The sequence below is a fragment of the Saccopteryx bilineata genome, chromosome 3 (assembly GCF_036850765.1).
Source record: "Saccopteryx bilineata isolate mSacBil1 chromosome 3, mSacBil1_pri_phased_curated, whole genome shotgun sequence".
Lineage (NCBI taxonomy): Eukaryota > Metazoa > Chordata > Mammalia > Chiroptera > Emballonuridae > Saccopteryx > Saccopteryx bilineata.
Window position 1 is genome coordinate 215,259,487 of NC_089492.1, and position 22,414 is coordinate 215,281,900.

Here is a 22,414-nt window from a genome sequence, read left to right on the forward strand (position 1 = left end):
TTCAGCTGATTGGCTTTAGGAGTAAATCCTTCCCATTAACATACCAACAACACAGGAGGGTACAACTACCATTGGGGCTTGCACCTCAAATGCCCAACTTAGATCATCAGGGAGGCTGTGCCAGTGGACCCAACAGACATCTACTACATTAGGCTACTCGACCAAGCTTGGGAGACCTAACAGCTTTACCTAATACATAGAAACAAACACAAAGAGGCTGCCAAAATAAGGAAACAGATGAAAGAATAGAAAAGAACTCCAGAAAAAGAATTAAACAAAATGGAGACAAATGATCTACTAGATGCAGAGTTCAAAACACTAGTTATAAGGATGTTCGATGAACTTAGTGAGAACCTCAACAGCAAATAAAGAACCAGCCAGAAATGAAAGATACACTCACTAACTGAAATAAAGAGTAATTCACAGGGAGTTAACAGTAAAATAAATGAAGCCGAGAATCAAATAAGTGATTTAGAATAGAAGGAAGCAAAAAACAACCAGTCAGAAGAGGAAAAATAAAAAACAATCCAAAATAATGAGGATAGTTTAAGGAGCGGCTGGGACAATTTCAAGTGCACCAACGTTCATCTCATGGAGGTGCCAGAAGGAGAACAGAGACAGCAAGAAATTGAAAACCTGCTTGGCCTGTGGTGGCACAGTGGATAAAGCATCAACCTGGAATTCTGAGGTTCAAAATACTGGGCTTACCCAGTCAAGGCACATATGGGAGTTGATGCTTCCTACTCCTCCCCCCTTTCTCTCTTCTTCTCTCTCTCTCTCTCCTTCCTCTCTAAAATAAATAAATAAAATCTTTAAAAAATAATGATAATAATGACAAAAAACTTTCCTAACCTGGTGAAGAAAATAGACATACAGTTCCAGGAAGCACAATGAGTTCCAGACAAGATGAACCCAAAGAGGCCCACACCAAGACACATCATAATTAAAATGTCAAAGTTTAAAGATGAAAAGAGGATCTTAAAAGCAGCAAGAGAAAAGCAGTTAGTTACCTGTGACATCTTAGGACAAGTGGTGCAGGCCACCAGCCATGAAAACTGAGTACATCCAGTACATGGTTGGAGGGAAAAAAAAAAGATAAACAACCGTTAGAAATGTAGACCCAACATCCTGCATTCTATGAGTCAGAGACCCTTATCAGAAGTTTATGTTTGAAATTCTCCACTGAGCTATACCCCCCCCTGTTGCTATGCTGTGCACGACCTCCCTAGTGAATAGCTAACTGCCACATCTGCTTCTGTATAATGCTTGCTCATCCTAGATAGCCACCCTATAAAAAGGAGCCATTTTAGAAGCTCGGGGCTGCAGTGCTCCCTTGCGTGGGTTGCCTGCAGTCCCTGCACAGGTTTGCAATAAAACTTATAAAATTCACTTTGGGTTTGCTGTGGTCTGTCTCCTGGGATGTAACAAATGGAAGCCCCAGTGAGATTGGCCATGTAAGACCCCTCCTCATGGAGTGGGCTACAGCAGATGTTGGTAACTGGCCAGCCTTCAGCAGTTGCCATTTGGAAACTGAATTTGGCTGATTTGAAACATTTGGAGTCTCGAGACTGTTTGGTAAGGAAGTTTCCTCTTTGAATATTTGGAAACAGAGCTCTAGTTAGAAAAGGGTGTAGTGGAGCAGGTGGAACGCCACCTGATTTCTCCCCACCCGGTTGGTCGGGGAACGCAGGACGCTGCCTTCTCCCTTTGGTTTTGGTTTAGAAGTTTTGTTTGTTTTGTGTGCATATTTGGTTTGTTTGTCTGCTTCGTCCATTGCTTCCTCACAGGATTCCTTCGAGAGTCAAGGGCCATGAGTCAGGGGCAATCTGCTGCCCTAACGCCTCTTCAGTGCTTGCTTGATAATTTTTCTGATTTGTCTTGCAGGGCATGAGACTATGGGACTCCTGTTGATTCCGCCACGTTGCGGACTCTTTGTGAACTAGAATGGCCAACTTAAGAGCAGACTGGCCAAACCAAGGATTGCTAGACCCATAGAAAACATAGAGAGTTTAGTGTACTATCACCAGCACCCACCTGCAGGCAGGTGGCATGGTCAGTATGCAGCCCAGTATAGCAGCAGAGGTAGAGAAAGAAAAGCCAGGCTGCAGCTGGCTGCAGGAGAAGCGGCAGGCTCCCCTCACAGTTTCAGACACTTGCCCCTCCCCCTTGGGCACCAGCTCAAGGGCTGAGCCACTGCTTGGTCAGGCAAAAGATAACAGTGCAGTAAGCTAGAGGTTATCATCACCTTGCTACAGCTCCTGCCCTCCTCTGCTTTGGCTTCGGGAAATCTCCACCTCCATGTGGAGCCAGACCAGAGGAGAAGATTTAGGGAATTATAGGGTTACTATGTCCCTGAGAAAATTGAGGACTTTATGTAAACTAGAATACCCCACTGTTAAGAAAATAAGTTTATAAAATTGTGTGGTTTTTTTTAGTTTACTACCCCAACCCTTGTAATGACTTAATGTTGTAAAGCTCTATAGGTCAAAAAGAGGGTTAGCATCTCTTTGCCAGCTAGGAAGCCACAAAATAGTAACTACATTTTGACCATTCCTTATTTTTCTCTGAAAATCAGTAGTTCATTAGGAATAGTAGTTTATAATCTCTTATTGTAAATCGTACTAAATTTGTACTAGTAGTAAAGCATATGGAATTGTATAGTCTGTCAAATACAAAGACTTCCTTTTTGTACCAAGGATCTGTTGTAAAAAAAAAACACAAAAAAACATTTTCTATGTTAGAAATGTATATGTTATTTCAACAGTCTTTTGTTAATTCTCCTTTTCATTTGCTATTTCATAGCCTGTGATGTTAAATTTTTAGTTTAAATATTAGGGGATATATAATAATTCAGTAATTGTTAATTGTTCAATGTTAGGTCACAAAACCCAGAGTAACAAATATTACTATTGAATGGCTTAATAGAAGAATTCTTAATATAATAGGTAGAAAGGAGAACTCTAGAGACATAATCTTGAACCTCCACCTGATTTACCACCACAGATAAAATCCTTTTTTTCCTCGGTCTAATAGGCTTCTTTAAACACTAAATTCCCAATTTTGCTCTCTTAGTCAAGCCCTTCAGTGAGATCTTCGGAGCATGGCTTTTAAGGTCTATAATGACCAAGGAAGTAACATAAAAGGCAAATAAGGCCCAAAAAAAGTCAGGAAATACCAACTTTTGGCTTCAGCGCCCTAAGGGACTTTATAGCATTTCATCAAGGCCCTGCTCCAGAGTGGAAAGAAAGGTCATTGAACTGAAGCCTGCCAGGCTTCCTGGACCCACAGGTTGACACACCTGTGCTGTGGAAATAGGGGCATGAGAAGGTAAGCTGCCCCCTTGCTCCATGGAGGGAGGGTTCAGTCTCTTCTAGCCCTGCTCCAACTACCTGTGACCTGACCTTGCCCAGTGTGCTGGGAATTGCCACTGAAGGCCCAAGGACATCGTTCACGAGACTAAGGTATTTCTTCCAAGTAGCAGATAAGCTAATCTCATTTCTTATAATCACAAGGGTCATCTACTATGCCTTGCTTGAATATTTAAGTTTTATCTATCCCTCAAAGATCTCTACTGTGGGTATTGACAGTCTGATTTTATTTCTTTATTTAATGTTTAGTATCTTTTTTATTTCTCTTATCTCAATGCCCCATGCCTATTATAGGCTAGGACCTGCTGCTAATTCCAGCTAGAAGCAGTGGTCACTAGGACTTAAACTCTAACTGCAAAGTGTAGAAATGTAACACCCTTTCCCTAAGTACTTGCAGGTTTTATATGTTACTCAGCAAACTGTTCAAAGACTGTCCAAGAGGCACTTCTAGCAGTACACCACCCAAGAACTGACTCCCACTACTGCCAAGGTAGAAGGCATACCCGCCTGGGTCCACCGCAGCTGGCTGAAGCTTGCAGTCCCAGCAGAGACACCTTTGTGGACAGCGAAGACTGACCCCACCAACCCTTGTAAGCTGACCCTGAGAAGGACAGCATGCCCTGCTTCAGCCACAAACCAGAAGTTAACTGGTCCACACATGGCTAATGCCTAGAGAAACTCACTAAGGACCTCCTTTTAATTAGACTTTGGGAGGGAGGGAAACTAAGGTAAAGGAAAGCCAAGTAAGTCATCTTAAGGTTTGATGCATGTACTGCTATGAGTCATACAGAAAGGGGGTGTAAGTCCTTTGGCTGAGAGAGAAGCTACAAGGTAAATGAAAATTATATATGTGCTCATAGCTACCACTATAGAATAACCTATGAATATTGATCATGTGTCCAATAGGCTACTTAGGAAAAGGACACCTCCAAAAAGCAATCTTTATAAGAGGATTACTTACCACTAACTTAGTCCTCGCTGAAGGTTAAGGTTTTTGGAATTAAGAATTTTGATTAGTTAGAAAGGAACTGTATGGTTTTAATAATAAAAGGTTTGAGGTGTAGAGGTACTTTTGAAAAGAAAAGGAAAAAGTAAGTTGTGAAAGCAGATTATATATGAATAGTAAAGAATGTTCATGAAAAATTGAAGGTTTATGTAAGTTGCAGAAGGTTTGTGCAAGTTGTAAGAAGTTAGTACAAAGAAGAAAAATACAAGGCAGAAAGAAATCAGTATGAGAATTTATTCTCTTCATCCCCTTGGCTCTCTAAGTTCAATGATTTGAACTAGTAAGAAGAAAACGGGGGAATGTGACATCTTAGGACAAGCAGTTCAGGCCACCAGTCATGAAAACTGAGTACATCCAGTACATGGCTAGAGGAAAAAAAAAAAGATAAACAACCATTAGAAATGTAGACCCAACATCCTGCATTCTATGAGTCAGAGACCCTTATCAGAAGTTTATGTTTGAAATTCTCCACTGAGCTATACCCCCCCCTGTTGCTATGCTGTGCACGACCTCCCTAGTGAATAGCTAACTGCCACATCTGCTTCTGCATAATGCTTGCTCATCCTAGATAGCCACCCTATAAAAAGGAGCCATTTTAGAAGCTCGGGGTTGCAGTGCTCCCTTGCGTGGGTTGCCTGCAGTCCCTGTGCAGGTTTGCAATAAAACTTATAAAATTCACTTTGGGTTTGCTGTGGTCTGTCTCCTGGGATGTAACATTACCTATAAGGGAGCTCTCATAAGACTGTCAGCTAATTTCTCAACAAAAACCTTGCAGGCCAGAAGGGATTGGCAAGAGATATTCAAAGTGATGAAAAGTCAGGACCTACAACCAATATTACTCTACCTAGCAAAGCTATCATTTGAAAAAAAACAAACAAACAGATACAGAGCTTTCTAGACAAGTGTAGAGCCAGTATCCACAGCCACCATCACAGCCGCCTGGCTCTTGCAGATTTGCGTTTAATTCTGACAGACGGTAAAGAAACAATGGAGCTGAAAACTGGTGGGCCATTTTCCTTTATTCTAGACTCACACTTTGCAAGTGAATAAAAACAAACACACTGGGCTCCAAAGCCCACTCATTCAGCACTCACAAAGCTACTGACACATTTGAGTTTTCCTAGAATCAAAGGCTTCCTCCTCACCAGTCTTATTCACCTCTGTTCTTCATCTCCTTCTCCTCCAGGAACTGGCTTCTCCTTCCCCATTCTGCCATTTTGGTGCTTCCTCCATGTGGCTTCCCTGCCCTGCTACACCATGGCCTCTTCCTCTCTACAAGAACGTGATCACTCTCCCTCAAATGGCCTCCTAGCTCTTCCTTTTAAAATCTTTTGGTGCAAAAGCCCTCTCCCAATACACATTAGTATAACCAAGCCCCTTCACAAGCAAGAAGAGCATTTAGCTGTATCATGTGAGAGCATTGTCCACCTTTAATAGAGTGAGCAAAATATAATTTATCTGCCTGACAACAAGAAAAAAGCTAAAGGAGTTCATCACCATCAAATTAATATTATATGAAATGTTGAAGGGTTCTCTTGAAGAAAAAGAAGAAAAAAAAGGAGGAGGTAAAAGAAGGAGGAAGAGGAGGAGGAGGAGGGAGAGGAGGAGAAGAGGAGGAAGAAAGATAAAAAATATGAACAGTAAAATAAAATAAATACATATCTATTGGATGCATTTGGGAGGACACTAGAATCTCTGTAAACACAATAAATTAAAATTAAGAAAAATACGTATCTATCAACAATTGAATCTAAAAAACAAAATAAACAAGCAGAACAGAAACAGATTCAGATACAGAGAACATTTTGACGGTCGGCAGATGGGAGCGGGGGCCGGGGGGATGGGCGAAAAAGGTGAAGAGAGTAGGAAGTACAAATTGTTACAGAATAGTCATGGGGATATAAAGTACAGCATACAGAATATATTCAGTAATAGTCTAATAACTATGTATGACATCAAATGGGTATGAGATTTATCAGGATGATCACTTAGTAAGTTATGTAATGTGTAATCACTGGGGTATGCACCTGAAACTAATAAAATAATGGGTATATCTGCTGTAATTAAAAAATAAAAATGATTTAAAAATTGAAAAAAAAATATGATGCAGCGTGAAGGATGAAAGACTGATGATTAGAGAGGCAAAGCCAGCTCTGCTGCCTCCCATTGACCCCTTGGTTCTCTTTAGGTGATGGGGGTTCTTAGATGCCTGTTGTCTTCAGCGTTGTAACTGTGGTGGCAATTCTGAGAAAACAGGGAGGTAACAACTTACCATCCTAAAATATTGGCTATGGGAGATTAGGAAAAAGAAAAGAAAAAACAATTCCCCATTTCTGAGCTAGAAAATGGATAGATAGTGAGACAGGTAAAAGTAAAAAAAGAACCAGGTACTCAGGTAGAGGAAAGGTCCTGAGTTTGATTTTGCACATTTCGTGTGAGGTGCTTTTTAAGCATCTATCTGGAGTTACCAAGTACACAGTTGGCTCTATGGCCTGGAGCACAAAGAAGTCCTTGCTAGAGGTATACATTTGAGAGTCATTGTGCATAGATAATAACTGGTATGCACATCATTGACTAGGGAGAATATAGCATAAAAACAATAGGTCTAAGACTGATATTTGAGAAACTCCAACAGTTAGAGAGTGACTAAAGGGGGACCTAAAAGACTGAGAAAGAATAGTAAAAGGAAAACAAGGAGGGTGTAGTGGGATAGAAACCAAGATAAGATTGTAGTCAGTGGAGGAAGCGGGGTTGAAGGAGGGTGTTTTGGAGGTTAGGAGGGTGAGTCTTTTTGAAAGCTGATGGGAAGTATCCAGTACAGAGGGGGCATTAGGAATCAAACACACAGGCATTTAAGGTGGAATCCAAAGCACAGAAAGAGGAACCAACCTTGGGTAAGGAAAACAAATGTAAGAAAAAGTTGGTGTAGTTCTTTGTAGGTGTGTAGGTTTCAGTCTGGGGAAATCAAGGGAGTTTCTTTCTGATTCTTTGGTGTAGTAGAGATAAAGTCATAGGGGAATATTTTAGCTGACCTGAAAACCAAGGTATTCATTATTACTGTTTTACCATCATTTGTCGAAGCCTTTAGCTTCAAAATTCCATTTGAATTAAGGCTTTTTTCAGGGTAGCATTTCTTTCTCACCCTCCAAAGCATCCTCACACATTGTCCCAAACATGCTGAAATAACACAGTTATTTTTCCATAGCCAGTAATCTTATTTTATTTATTAATACACATCCCAACAAAAGCAAAAGAGATTTGAGAGAAGGAGAATATATTTTAGTGGTTTCAGTAGTCCTAAGGCTTGATTATCACCAAGATCACCCAGCTTTATGCTGGACTTCAGGGCCAGTACTTATTTTCGTGACTATCAAAGTACAATGTCCTTAGTCAATCTGTATTAAACAAAAACTACAGAAATAGGTTTAGATTTTTAAGCATCTTCCCATATAAACAAAGTGACAATTTGGAAACTCCTGAACAAGCTTATAACATCTCATTATGTAACTTTTACTGAGTGACCAACATGCTTAGAAAACCAGGAAAACCAGTTCTATATAGCACCAACTTCAGCTAGACTGACAAACTTAGGTGAATGGAGAAGTTGTTTAAATTTTCTTTCACAAAAGTCAGTTTTAGAGTACAGGACTAGGAATTCTGATATATGACAGATTAGTAAAACTATGACTCTGATCCCAGCAAATAAGACTGACTGAAAATATAAATACTAACTCATGAACTAACTTGATTCATTAATTAGTTCTAGTTCTCCAGCTAAGTGAAGAAAAATTGTTTTTCACAAAGTTCAAGATTTTTTTTTACCTCCTGCCTTCCTCCCAAACTGAAACACAGTCCTCTTTCCTCTCTCAGTCACCTCAAATTAAGTAACCACTTTGGGATCATACTTGATAATTTCCCAGTTTTTAAGTGCTTGTGTGAAGAAGTATATTCAGTCCTAGGTGGATGTAGACTTGTTTTAATCCTGCTTGTCCTATTAATCTATCAGTTCCTTAAGGGTTCCTCTATTGAAGTAGTTTTGAATTCCTTCCTTCCTTCCTTCCTTCCTTCCTTCCTTCCTTCCTTCCTTCCTTCCTTCCTTCCTTCCTTCCTTCCTTCTTTTCTTTTTAGTGAGCAAGAGAGAAAGAGACAGACAGGAAGGGCTCTCCCGTATGCACGTATGAGAAGCATCATCAACTCATAGTTGTTCATTGATTGCTTCTCATACATGCCTTGACCCTGGGGCTCCAGCCAAACCAGTGACCCCTTGCTCAAGCCAGCAATATTGGGCTCAAGCCAGTGACCTTTGGGCTTAAGCCAGCAACCATGGTATCATGTCTATGATCCCACACTCAAGCTGGAGACCTCAGGGTTTCGAACATGGGTCCTCAATGTCCTACATCGACACTCTAGCCATTATGCCACCACCGATCATGTTTGAATTGTTTTTTAAGTCCTGATAAGTACATCACCAAAGAATCTGAATCCTGGTAAAAAAATAAACTCATGTTTACACACATTCTATTATACTTCTCATTCACTGTATTATTTTAATGACCAAAAAAATTGTGGTGATATGGTAGAGAGTACAGTTTATTGCAATGATAATAGTGGCTAACATTTATTTAGCACTTTTTACATCCCATGCAATGTTCTAAGTGCTTTATATGATTCATTTAATCCCCTCAACAATCCCATGTGTTGGGTACTATTATGGGCCTCATTTTTACAGATTAGGTATTTGAGGCACAGAAAGATTATGTATATTGTCCAGAGTCACCCAACCAGAACCAGGATCCACACACAAGCAATCTACACCCATATTCTAAGGAGCTACTATAAAATAATCCATCATGTATAATCAAGTGGGTTATTACAAATATAATAATATTTTGGAGCATGAACTTAACCATTACAGATCTAAAATGAAGATAAATAAAAATCAGCAAATAAAGTCAGCAGAAAATGGTGCATTATGCTTATAAGTGGACATAGGAATTAAATAAAATTGAATATCTAGAAATTAATCTTTTATCCTTTATGTGTTACTCCTAGTAGAGAACTACTACTTTATTAAGCATTCTGCATAACTCCCTACTATACCTTCTATATATGATTCCAAACAGAGTGGGCTGTTGGTGAATATTGATCTTTTATTGGGAAATTCACTAGTTCATTCAATAACCATTTGTTCAGAACCTACGTCCCAAAAGCTCATAAATCTGTAGGGAAGAGAAACATATCAACAAATTATTACAACACAGAAAAATAATATATAGTAGTGATACCAAGATGAAGAAGAGAAGTGGTGGAGGAAAGAATGATAGAGAAAAGAAGGCATCAGAAAAGCATCCTTAAAGCAGAAAGAAGTATTTGAATTGGGTCAGTGAGTTCTCCAGGCAGACAAATAATAGGGAAGGCCATTCTAAGCAAGGGATGTCACACGTGTAAATACTCATGGATATGAAATAGGATAATGTGTTCAAGAAACTGTAAGTCTCATGGGATTATAGGGACATAAACTAAAGGGAAGGAAAGGAAGATTAAGCTGGAGGGATAGGCAAGGATAAGAAGAATATGAAGGAATTTGAAACTTTATTGGACAGAGTAGGGATTCAATGATTAGTTGTAAGCAGGGGGTGCCATAGTGAATGTGATGCTCAGACAAACTGAACTCCAACTTCTTCCAATTGATTATCATGAATGAATAATATATTAAAAAGTAATCAAGCATATGAGATTTATATTTATCTAAAGTGGCCATCTGTAGTGGGCGTGTATTATTTATGTCTTCCCGGCATCCATTCTTTTTTTTTTTTCTTTGTATTTCTCCGAAGCTGGAAACGGGGAGAGACAGCCAGACAGACTCCCGCATGCGCCCGACCGGGATCCACCCGGCACGCCCACCAGGGGCGACGCTCTGCCCACCAGGGGCGACGCTCTGCCCACCAGGGGGCGATGCTCTGCCCCTCCAGGGTGTCGCTCTGCCACGACCAGAGCCACTCGAGCACCTGGGGCAGAGGCCAAGGAGCCATCCCCAGCGCCCGGGCCATCTTTGCTCCAATGGAGCCTTGGCTGCGGGAGGGGAAGAGAGAGACAGAGAGGAAGGAGGGGGGGGGTTGTGGAGAAGCAAATGGGCGCTTCTCCTATGTGCCCTGGCCGGGAATCGAACCCGGGTTCCCCGCACGCCAGGCCAACGCTCCACCGCTGAGCCAACCGGCCAGGGCCTCGGCATCCATTCTTTCTTTCATTTTATTTATTTTTTGTTATAGTACCTTGATTTTTCTCTGTGGGGATTAATCTTTCCACAAAGCCTACAATTTCCTACAACTGTCAGACAAGTTATCCTTAGCTACAAGTTATTCTCCTTAGCTACAAGTTGAGCAAGGAATTTGCGCAAGTTTCCTCCAACCCCTCCAGGACTTTAAATTTTGTGAGGAGTGACTCAAGGATGGGAAAAGATCATAGTTGATGCACTTGGTGTCAGCACCCCGAAGAAAGCCCACATTTCCTGTTACTCAGGTCACTAACACACTCAGAATTACCTTAGTCTTTCCCTTTCTGAAACTAGGTGCTCCCAGATTGCTTTTGAATCCTTGAATTTTCCAATAATCTTCCAATAAACTACAATTTGCTGATGTAATACATCCTCAAACCAGGTTGGATTTGCTTCCAAGCTAGAACCATCATTTATATATCACTTATGGGAATGACCGGTTCACCTTTACCTACTGGAATTAACTAGACATTTTATGCTAAGGTTGTTGTACTTTACCAGTTGAGAGCTTTGTTCTCTCTGGGCCTTGCTGCTTCACTAGTACACTGGCAAGAAGTGGGTTCAGGGTTCTTTTACTCTCAGAATCTACGGTCCTCTTCTTTCCTCAGCCACCAACCTGGGACAAAGGGAATCTAAACTTGTGAAAGTCTTCTTCCTTTACATTTCTGACCAAGACACTTTTTCTATGTTTAGAATAGAAACTTTCACAGCTTTCACAAAACCTGCGTGAAACCTTTCATGTTCTCCTACGGTCCAGGAAGAATAATAAGGGACTTGTAAGACCCTGGCCAGGTCCTCCTAGTGTGCCGACATTGCTGGTTCGATTCCCCATCAGGGTACATATGAGAAACAACCAGTGAGTGCACAACTAAACGAAACAGTCAAATGGAATAATGAACTTATGCTTCTCTTTCTCTCTCTCCTTCCCCTCCCCTCTCTCCATTCCTGTATCTCTCTCAAATCAATGGAATAAAAGACTTGCCAGCCTCTTCTGCTTTTCACCTTGCCCCAGAGCTACTTGGAGGCAATAAACAGATAATTTTCTAAGTGCTTGAATTGGGAAGCAGATTGGAGGCAGAAGAAAACAGAAAAGACACAAAAGTTTAATAATAAAAATAATATCTCTCCCCCTGTATAAAAATTAACTCAAAATGGATCAAAGATCTAAACATAAGACCTGAAACAATTAAGTACATAGAAGAAGACATAGGTACTCAACTCATGGACCTGGGTTTTAAAGAGCATTTTATGAATTTGACTCCAATGGCAAGAGAAGTGAAGGCAAAAATTAATGAATGGGACTACATCAGACTAAGAAGTTTTTGCTCAGCAAGAGAAACTGATAACAAAATAAACAGAAAGCCAACTAAATGGGAAATGATATTTTCAAACAACAGCTCAGATAAGGGCTTAATATCCAAAATATACAAAGAACTCATAAAACTCAACAACAAACAAACAAACAATCCAATAAAAAAATGGGAAGAGGATATGAATAGACACTTCTCCCAGGAAGAAATACAAATGGCCAACAGATATATGAAAAGATGCTCATCTTCTTTAGCTATTAGAGAAATGCAAATCAAAACGGCAATGAGATAGCACCTCACACCTGTTCGATTAGCTGTTATTAGCAAGTCAGGTAATAGCAAATGTTGGAGAGGCTGTGGAGAAAAAGGAACCCTCATCCACTGTTGGTGGGAATGTAAAGTAGTACAACCATTATGGAAGAAAGTATGGTGGTTCCTCAAAAAACTGAAAATAGAACTACCTTATGACCCAGCAATTCCTCTACTGGGTATATATCCCCAAAACTCAGAAACATTGATACGTAAAGACACATGCAGCCCCATGTTTATTGCAGCATTGTTCACAGTGGCCAGGACATGGAAACAACCAAAAAGCCCATCAATAGATGACTGGATAAAGAAGATGTGGCACATATACACTATGGAATACTACTCAGCCATAAGAAATGATGACATCGGAACATTTACAGCAAAATGGTGGGATCTTGATAACATGATATGAAGCGAAATAAGTAAATCAGAAAAAAACAGGAACTGTATTATTCCATACGTAGGTGGGACATAATAGTGAAACTAAGAGACATTGATAAGAGTGTGGTGGTTACGGGGGGGAGGGGGGAATGGGGGAGGGAAAGGGGGAGGGGGAGGGGCACAGAGAGAACAAGATAGAGGGTGACGGAGGACAATCTGACTTTGGGTGGTGGGTATGCAACATAATTGAACGACAAGATAACCTGGACTTGTTATCTTTGAATATATGTATCCTGATTTATTGATGTCACCCCATTAAAAAAATAAAATTATAAATAATAATAATAATAATAATATCTTCAAGATATCTTTATTATGATTATTTATAGTATTTTTGTTTGTATATTTTGTGTTATTTTATATTTTACTCATGGATGAAGAGTGTACATTAATTACTTGATGTACTGATTTGTTTTCCTGGGTACATAGTGGAGCCTTCTTAGTCACTGTAATGCCAGCACTGATTATGACTATGTCTAAAGATAAACATTCTTCACACATTTTTCAAATCATCTCGGAAGCCACACTTCTCATCAGAATGTTTGGGGGCAGGTCCTTTTTCGGTTCATAAGAGTGATGATTGGGTGTTCACGCTCTTGTGTGATATGTGCCTCCCTCAAAACTTGTTATGATGTTGGCACAATACCCGTCTGACGTGAAAAAAGAAAAGAAAAGAAAAATGTTTGGGGGCACAGCCCATCCATCTTAATCACTGGCTTTTGGGTCATTGGCAAGATGCTGTCCTTAGTCATCTTTTTCATGCACACTCTTCTGACCTCTGGCATTCAAAGCTTCCTATGTGCTTTTATGTAATATCGAAGCTAGGTGGGGGAATGGATGGGGATGCAATAAATGACTAGGAGTGTTTTAAATGCTTCAAAACTCAAATTTATAATGGTGGACTTCTCTTTCCTAAGCCTCCCTCTCTGCCATATTTTGTGATAATTTTTTCAGGATTATATAGATATTCTATAGAACCAGAGCTTAAGGAAGATAAATGGTTTTTCCTGTAATCCTGAGCACATACTCATTCTCCTTTCCTATTTCATTCCTTCTTTTCTTTTCTTTTTTTTTTTTTTGCCACAGAAACTTGGAATTTTGCAGTACAGAGAAAATGGAGGCAAAGAGAAAGAGAGAGAGAGAAAAAAAAGCCAGCAAAGGAAGCTGAAGAGAAGAATGAACACTTGAATGAGGAGAGGAGTCAATACTCAAATTTTTTTTTTTTTGTATTTTTCTGAAGCTGGAAACGGGGAGAGACAGACAGACTCCCGCATGTGCCCGACCGGGATCCACCCAGCACGCCCACCAGGGGGCGATGCTCTGCCCACCAGGGGGCGATGCTCTGCCCCTCGCAGCGTCGCTCTGTTGCGACCAGAGCCACTCTAGCGCCTGGGGCAGAGGCCAAGGAGCCATCCCCAGCGCCCGGGCCATCTTTGCTCCAGTGGAGCCTCGGCTGCAGGAGGGGAAGAGAGAAACAGAGAAGAAGGAGAGGGGGAGGGGTGGAGAAGCAGATGGGTGCTTCTCCTGTGTGCCCTGGCCAGGAATCGAACCCGGGACCCCTTGCATGCCAGGCCAACGCTCTACCACTGAGCCAACCGGCCAGGGCCAATATACTCAAAATATTTTTAAAGTACTCAAAAGCAAATAATTAAAACTAGTCAACATCAACAAAACAAAATAGTATCACTTATCCCACCTTTGCATCTTTTATATCTACATCGCCACCACCAGCCATCTCATCCTCCTTGGGGCTTTCAGATCGACATTTCACAAAAGTCAAAATGGTTTTGAACATGTTTGTGGTTTTGTTTTGTTTTTTTTATATTTTTCTGAAGCTGGAAACGGGGAGGCAGTCAGACAGACTCCCGCATGCGCCCGACCGGGATCCACCCGGCACGCCCACCAGGGGGCGATGCTCTGCCCATCTGGGGGGGTTGCTCTGTCACAACCAGAGCCATTCTAGCGCCTGAGGCAGAGGCCACAGAGCCATTCTCAGCGCCAGGACAAACTTTGCTCCCATGGAGCCTTGGCTGCGGGAGGGGAAGAGAGAGACAAAGAGGAAGGAGAGGGTGAGGGGTGGAGAAGCAGATGGGCGCTTCTCCTGTGTGCCCTGGCCGGGAATCGAACCTGGGACTCCTGCACGCCAGGCCGACGCTCTACCACTGAGCCAACTGGCCAGGGCTCATGAACATGTTTTTTCAATATAAGTATTAGAGCTATTGCTCGTCATTGCTTGGGTGCCTCTAATTAAAAAGAAGACTGCTTCTAACTGCTTTATCATTAGTAGTACTGAAGCTATCCTTGCAAGGGACTGCCTGAGAGGATCAGGCACGACGGGAATGATGGTTCTAACCCACCTCTTACTATATCCTCGGGAGGGAGGTAAGCTTGTACTCTGCTCTTTGTGAAATCATTTTGAAATCTCTGGTTCATGTTTCCATTTTATTTTTTTAATTTTTTTTTACCTGTATATGGCTGATATTATTTAAAAACTGCTGTGTGGCTTCAGCTGTTTTCTTGGATATAAATGTAGCTGATAACAATACAAATGTATTTTTCTCAAGAGGGATGGCAAAGAAAGCTTAGCTCATTCCTTTTATTACAGGTTTGCCTTCTAAGCAGAGGCCACACTGAGATCAAGGTAGCATTATTTAGACTAGAAAATATCATTTACTTGTGGTGTTCTGGTCTTTCTTTCTTTCTTTCTTTCTTCCTTTCTTTTTCACTTCTTGATATAATAATAAATCTCTTTTTTTCTTTCATCTAGTCAGCTTAGAAGAGGAGAGTAAATGGTGGTTTCTTCCAATGATAGGATCTCTTTGGAAATTTGTTTTAATAATTACCCAGGCTTTGATGTCTTTGTGTCCATACGTGTTGCCATTCCTTGATGCTAGAAGTGATTTACTTTGTAACCTTTCATCCTCATCACTTTACCTCCCAGAGGCAAAGGATATGCTCTGTGCCTGACAGCATTACGACACACCTGGGTTTGTCTGCCCCATCTCGCCACAGACTGCACCGCCCCGACGGGGCATTATGGAAATGAAGTTGCCTCGGACTAGAAGGCAGTAGTAATGTGCTGGGTTCAGATGAACTTAAACAAACATGGAACCCCTAAGGCCAGGCTGTGGAAGGTCATCTCTGAGCCTCCTTGAAGTAAGTTTTCAGAAAGATTATTACTTATTTTAGGATTGTTTTTTAGATTCTATTTCATTGGGTTTTTAAGATTTGATGCTTGGCATAGGAGTATGAGGTCTCTAAATTTAAGACTTCACTGAATGAGGGTGATCATTAGCAGACTCTCCCCCCTTTTTTTTTCTTCTTGCAAGGGTTTCTTTTTCCTTTGTTGGTATTTTATATGTAGTGCCTTGGGAGAAACACTTCCCAGAAATTAGTTCCCAAAAAAGAACAGGGAGAGTTGAAAGGCAATGGAGATAAAATTCAAGGATTGATTCATGAAATATATGCATTTTAGTTTAGGTTTTATATGGCTCATAGCCTATCTTTATAGTCTAATTCATCTGATTCTTACATACTACCTCAAATATTATTTATCACTCATTCATTCAACAAACATTGATTAAATTGGGCACTTTGAAAATAAAGAGGGAGCGATTTCAACCAGAATATAAGCTCCATTAGTGCAGGATTTTAGTACATTTCATTCACTGTTATAGCTCTAGCACTCAGAACAGTGCCTGGCACACAGGGGGCACTCACTACATATTTGTTGATGAATGAATAAATGAATGAATGAATATTAGTATGATTAAAATATCACTTTAGAATAAGAGGTATACTAAGTATAATGGACTTGGAATTGTGAATATCATAAAGCCTGTCATTCAGAGAAGGACCCCGAGGAAGACAAATCACTCAAGTGTCAGAGGAGTCTGCTCCTTTGTGTGTAGAGTGGGCATCTAGTTTATGTTCCAGATTGTTTTTGTCTCAAAAGAGGCATGTGGTTAATTTCATCTTTTTGTTTTCATTCTTGTTTAGAAGGTAAAAAGATTATGAGATATAAAAACAATGAGTTGGTTTATATTGATCAGTTTTTTCCATGTTCACTTAGTACCGATCTCTAAGGAATTGCAAGGTACACACCAAGTGGTTGTATTAAACCTCATTGCTCAGCACAGGGGTTTTGAGCAGAGCTCGCCCTTGGGGTGGGCAGTGTGTACCTCTTTCTGCATATAGATCCTTAGGGAATGCCAAGCTGATCTTACCAGTGTTCATTTTAAAATTTTGTGTTTGCTGTTCCTCTATTTCTGTATCCTTCTTTGGGCCAGCAGTAATGGGGGTGGGTATTGAAGGTAAGGACCTGGGATTCTGGTGAAGGACTTATTTGACTGGTCTGCTCTGTCATCCACTTTCCTTCCTGCCTGCTTACTTCAGAAAATGTCTGTTTCTCTTCTTTGCTCCTCCAGCAACAAAGTCAAAGTAGGAACTAAATGCAGACATTGCCAAGGGCACTCCACAGCTAGGAGGGCACCATCACCTCCCCTTTGTAGACTCGAGAGCTGAGAATTCAGAGTGACTTCTCTGAGGCTATGCTGTGTCTGCTGTGGTGAGACCAGAAGTTCTGTCTGAGGCTTTAGCCATTATGCTGTGCTATAAAAAGCACATAACACAGTCTGATACTTTTATGTCTCAGTTGAAGTGTTATGAGATTTCTTTTTATAAGAACCTTGAGTACAACACATAAATCTCTCAGGTCAGCGAGACTCTGTATGGAGGTGTGTGTCGGGTTTTTTTCCCCTTTATAATTCACTCTGAGTTCATCCAAGGCAAACATTTCTAAACCAGACAATTAGAAGAGACATTGTACTGTCATGGGAAAAACAAGATTAAGAATCAGGCTCTCAGTGCTAGATTGGACTTTGTGACTAACCAACTCTTCACCTGGAATGAACAAGACCTTGTGCTTCATTTTCATGGTTATAAACTAAAGGAATTAGCATGAAATGAACTGCAGGAGCAATTTTAGCTGTAATGTCTATTTGGGCTCATGGCCTTTGTCCCTCCTTTTTACTATAAAACATTGGAAAGAAGCTTATCATCCCTTCAGTTGACATTAGTTAAATCTGAGCTAAGTTGATGTAGACAATCTACTTAGTTTATAAAGGAGAAATCTAAGTGAACATAGAAAAGTCAAGTTACTCACCTAGGTCACAAACTATTAGCAGGTTGTTGTGCAGAGGTATGTGTTGGTTGCTTTAGGATTAAACACAGACCAGAAACTCCTGGAGAAAAGACCACCCTGTTCTTTAGGAAACTAACACTTTTCTTTAATTTTTCCTTCTGATTTCACTTTTCTTTTATTTTTGTATTTTTCTGAAGCTGGAAACGGGGAGAGACAGTCAGACAGACTCCCGCATGCGCCCGACTGGGATCCACCCGGCACGCCACTCCAGCGCCTGGGGCAGAGGCCAAGGAGCCATCCCCAGCGCCCGGGCCATCTTTGCTCCAATGGAGCCTCGCTGCGGGAGGGGAAGAGAGAGACAGAGAGGAAGGAGGGGGGGTGGAAAAGCAAATGGGCGCTTCTCCTATGTGGCCTGGCCGGGAATCGAATCCGGGTCCCCCGCACGCCAGGCCGACCAGCCAGGGCCTGATTTCACTTTTCAAATCATGCTTATTGTTCAAACAATAAAGGAGATCAGAAAAATCTGTTCAGACAAGAAAGAACCAGGAGTTCTAGTCTGACCTCGGCATGGATTTTGGAAAATCTGATAGATAAGTAACATCTCCTAATATGAAAATGATAACTCTCTGCTCCACACACTACTTTCCTGTTGTGGAATGAGTTTTGCCCAAGTATGAACTCATCGTGGTCTCAGAGGCTGGCTCTTCCTGGCTTCTCCATCTCTTTGAATAGTGTCACTAGTCTCCAAACTTTATTCACACATCAAACTTTAGTCATCTTTGACTCCTCCCCTTTCCCTGATACATTGACACAGTTGGTAAACACCATGGATTCCTTCTTTGCAGTGTGTCTTACATCAGTGTTATTTCATGCCTATTATTTTTTTTGCATATATCATATAAAATGTATTAGTGGTGAAGGATACGGGTTTGGAGTCAGGCAGAACAAGGTTTGAGTCCTACCTCTGCTACTTACTACCTATGTGTCATGGCTTAATTGCCCTGACCCTTTGCTACCTTATAGTAAAATGAGGATCACAATTGTATTGGCCTCAAAGAGTTATGAGAATTAAATGTCATAATGTATGTAAAATACTAGAGTGCTTAGCACATAATCAGTGTTCAATACATAACAGTAATCACAGTAGTCTCCCCTGATCTTTGGTTTTGCTTTCTGCAGTTTCAGTTACCGGTGGTCAACTGCAGACTAAAATACTAAATGAAAAACTCCAGAAATAAACAATTCTTTTTTTTTTAAGATTTTATTTATTCATTTTACAGAGAGAAGAGGTGGGGAGGGGAGGAAGAAGTAACTCATAGTTGCTTCCTTTTAGTTGTTCATTGATTGTTCATTGTATGTACCTTGACTGAGCCAACCCCAGGTTTCTAACTAGCAACCTCGGCATTCCAGGTCGATGCTCTAGCCACTGCACCACCACAGGCCTGGATAGACAGTTCTTAAAGTTTTAAACTGAAGGCCATTCTGAGTAGCATGATAAAACTTTGTACTGTTCTGCTTTATCTTATTGGGATATGACTCATCCCTTCGTCCACTGTATCCACTCCATTAGTCACTTAGTAGGCCTCTTGGTTATCAAATCAGCTGTCGCAGTATCACAGTGCTTGTGTTCAAGCCACCCTTATTGTACTTAACAATGGCCCCAAAGCACAAGATGTTGGCAATTCAGGTATGCCAAAAAATAGCTGTAAAATGCTTCTTTTAGGTGAAAAGCTGAAATCTCAATTTAATAAAGAAATTTAAAAATTGTATGCTGGGTTGCTAAGGTCTACGGTAAGAACAAATCTTCAATCTGTGAAATTGTGAAGAAGGAATAAGAAATTTGTGCTAGTTTTGCTGCCATACCTCAAAGTACAAAGCAATGGCCATAGTGCATGATGAGTGGTTAGTAAAGATGGAAAAGACATTAAGTTTCTGAGTGGAGACATACACAGAAAACATGTTCTCGCTGATAGCAGCATGTTGTGCCACAAAGCATTGTGCCTATACAAAGACTTTAGCAAGAGATCCCCTGAAACAAGTGACACCTGGCCATTTACTGCAAGTAAGGGATGGTTTCATCGATGCAGGAATAGATTTGGACTGAAAAATATAAAAATTACTTTAAAAAGAGAGATCATATCTACATAACTTTTACTACAGTATATTGTTATAATTTTTCCATTTATTTATTGGTTATTGTTAATGTCTTCCTGTGCTTACTTTATAAACTAAACTTTATTATAGGTATGTATGTATAGGAAAAAACATAAGGCTCAGTACTATCCGTGGTTGCAGACATTCACTGGGGGGGGAGGTCTTGACATGTTTCTCTTATGGATAAAGGGGGACTGCTGTAACACTGTTCACCTTTCCTGGTCTATCCTACTTCCTGTCAGCAGATTAATTCTCTCAGAGCCCAGCTCTGACAGTCTTTCTTCCACACTCCTAAAGAGAGGCCTCGCGTCAGGGTTGTTAAAAGCTGCCTTCTACAGCTGGATGACTTGGTTTACCATTTACCAGCAGTGTGATCTTGAGCAAGTTTCTTAACTTCTCTCTGCTTCTGTAAAATAAGTATCTACCTCAAACGGTTATTATGAAGTTTATATTATTTAACATTGATAGTTAATTTTTTTTTTAATATTTTATTTTTAACTTTATTCAGTTTTTTTTTTTTTTTTTTTAGAGAGACAAAGAGAGAGAGAGAGAGAGAGAGAGATAAGGGAGAGGAGCAGAAAGCATCAACTCTCATATGTGCCTTGGCCAGGCAAGCCCAGGGTTTTGAACCGGCGACCTCAGCGTTCCCAGGTCGACACTTTATCCACTGCGCCACCACAGGTCAGGCTTGATAGTTAATATTTTAAAGTGCTTGGCACACACTAGGTCAATAGCAATTTTTGATAAATTAAAACCTATGCTGGGTTCTTATATTTGCCATTTCATGCTCTGTATTAATGTCTTTGGTCTTGCCAATTCTTCCATTTACAATGCAGGGCGGGTTGATGGAAAGAGGACAGCAGCCGGGGAGAGGAGTAGGTCTTACTTACAGAAGAGTAGGTTTTCCTTACAGCCAGCCTTGCCTCAGCAGCAGGACCACCTGAGCTCCTTCCAAGACACTGTGTGGCTCTGTGTGGTTTCAGTGGGACATCAGCTGGCGGTGCCTCCAGTTGGCCTGGAGGGAGAAGTAAAGACACATTCTTGCATTTTGTCACCCAAAGCAGAACTCATAATCATAAGAATCACAATGTTTTCATTATAAAAATACATAGTTCAAGGTGAGAGATAAATTTTCTTAATCCTGAGGTCTAAAGCAAAGAATCCTGCATGGCTCTTCAGAAACATCATTCCTCTAATGGCCTTCCATACTGAATCATTTATTCCTCACCACGTTCTCTGAGGTTGGCACTGTTTTGTCCTCATTTCCTTTTAATAAGTGAAGAAGCAAAGGCACAAGGAGGTCAAGTAACTTGCACCAGATGCTGCAATTATTAAATGGTAGGGAATATGAAACCTGGGCAGTCTACTCCAAAGTCTACATTTTTGGCTACGTTACTAAATGTGAATTTTCGTTATTGGGTTACTTTTTTAAAGTAAATCTAATTTAATTTAAAAATGGGTACCTTAGCCCTGGCCGGTTGGCTCAGTGGTAGAGCGTCGGCCTGGCGTGCAGAAGTCCCGGGTTCGATTCCCGGCCAGGGCACACAGGAGAAGCGCCCATCTGCTTCTCCACCCCTCCCCCTCTCCTTCCTCTCAGTCTCTCTCTTCCCCTCCTGCAGCCAAGGCTCCATTGGAGCAAAGATGGCCCGGGCGCTGGGGATGGCTCCTTGGCCTCTGCCCCAGGTGCTAGAGTGGCTCTGGTCGCGGCAGAGCGACGCCCCGGAGGGGCAGAGCATCGCCCCTGGTGGGCGTGCCGGGTGGATCCCGGTCGGGCGCATGTGGGAGTCTGTCTGACTGTCTCTGCCCGTTTCCAGCTTCAGAAAAATACAAAAAAAAAAAAAAAAAAAAAAAAAAGGGTACCTTAACGCAGTTTGAGCAAATTTGATTCAGAACGTTCAGACAATTAATTCTATAAAGGCCTACATCAATGTTCAAGTGTGTAGTTTTCAGTGGTTTGGTTTGCTCCAGCAATAACATTAAGAATATCTTGAGCAATGGATGTAAACCACGCCCTGCAGAGCTGTAGGGCTGCATGGAGTTTTTGGGGGGTCTGAGGGCTGGTAGTGGTGGGTGTAAAAGGTTATCTAAGCCTCCACTCCCATTTCAACCAGGGCAGCCAGCCTTGTTTTATCTATTTAAAAATTAGCATGCTAAGTAGAATTTATTTTGAGGTAAAGATCTTTGCCTTTAAAAGTGAAAAATCACTGATCAAGAGAAATAAATGGACACTATATTTTGGGGGCAACTCATTAATTATTATTGCTGGTCACTGAGCTGCCAATGTGTTTGGCTGTATTATGTACAAAGTTATATTTCTGGAAAGAAACTGGAGTGTAAATAATGTTGCAGTTATGGTCAGATATTCATTCATTGATGGTCATTAGCACAAAGGGCAACAATAATATTCTC

At 41.0% G+C, this 22,414-nt stretch overlaps 1 non-coding gene across 1 annotated transcript; it reads left to right on the plus strand.

The window, feature by feature from the left end:
• Positions 1-13,260: 13,260 nt before the first annotated feature.
• LOC136332455 (small nucleolar RNA U13) lies at positions 13,261-13,364 on the plus strand. Its single transcript, XR_010730715.1, has one exon. It is a non-coding gene; the product is annotated as a small nucleolar RNA U13 (small nucleolar RNA).
• The last annotated feature ends 9,050 nt before the right edge of the window (positions 13,365-22,414 follow it).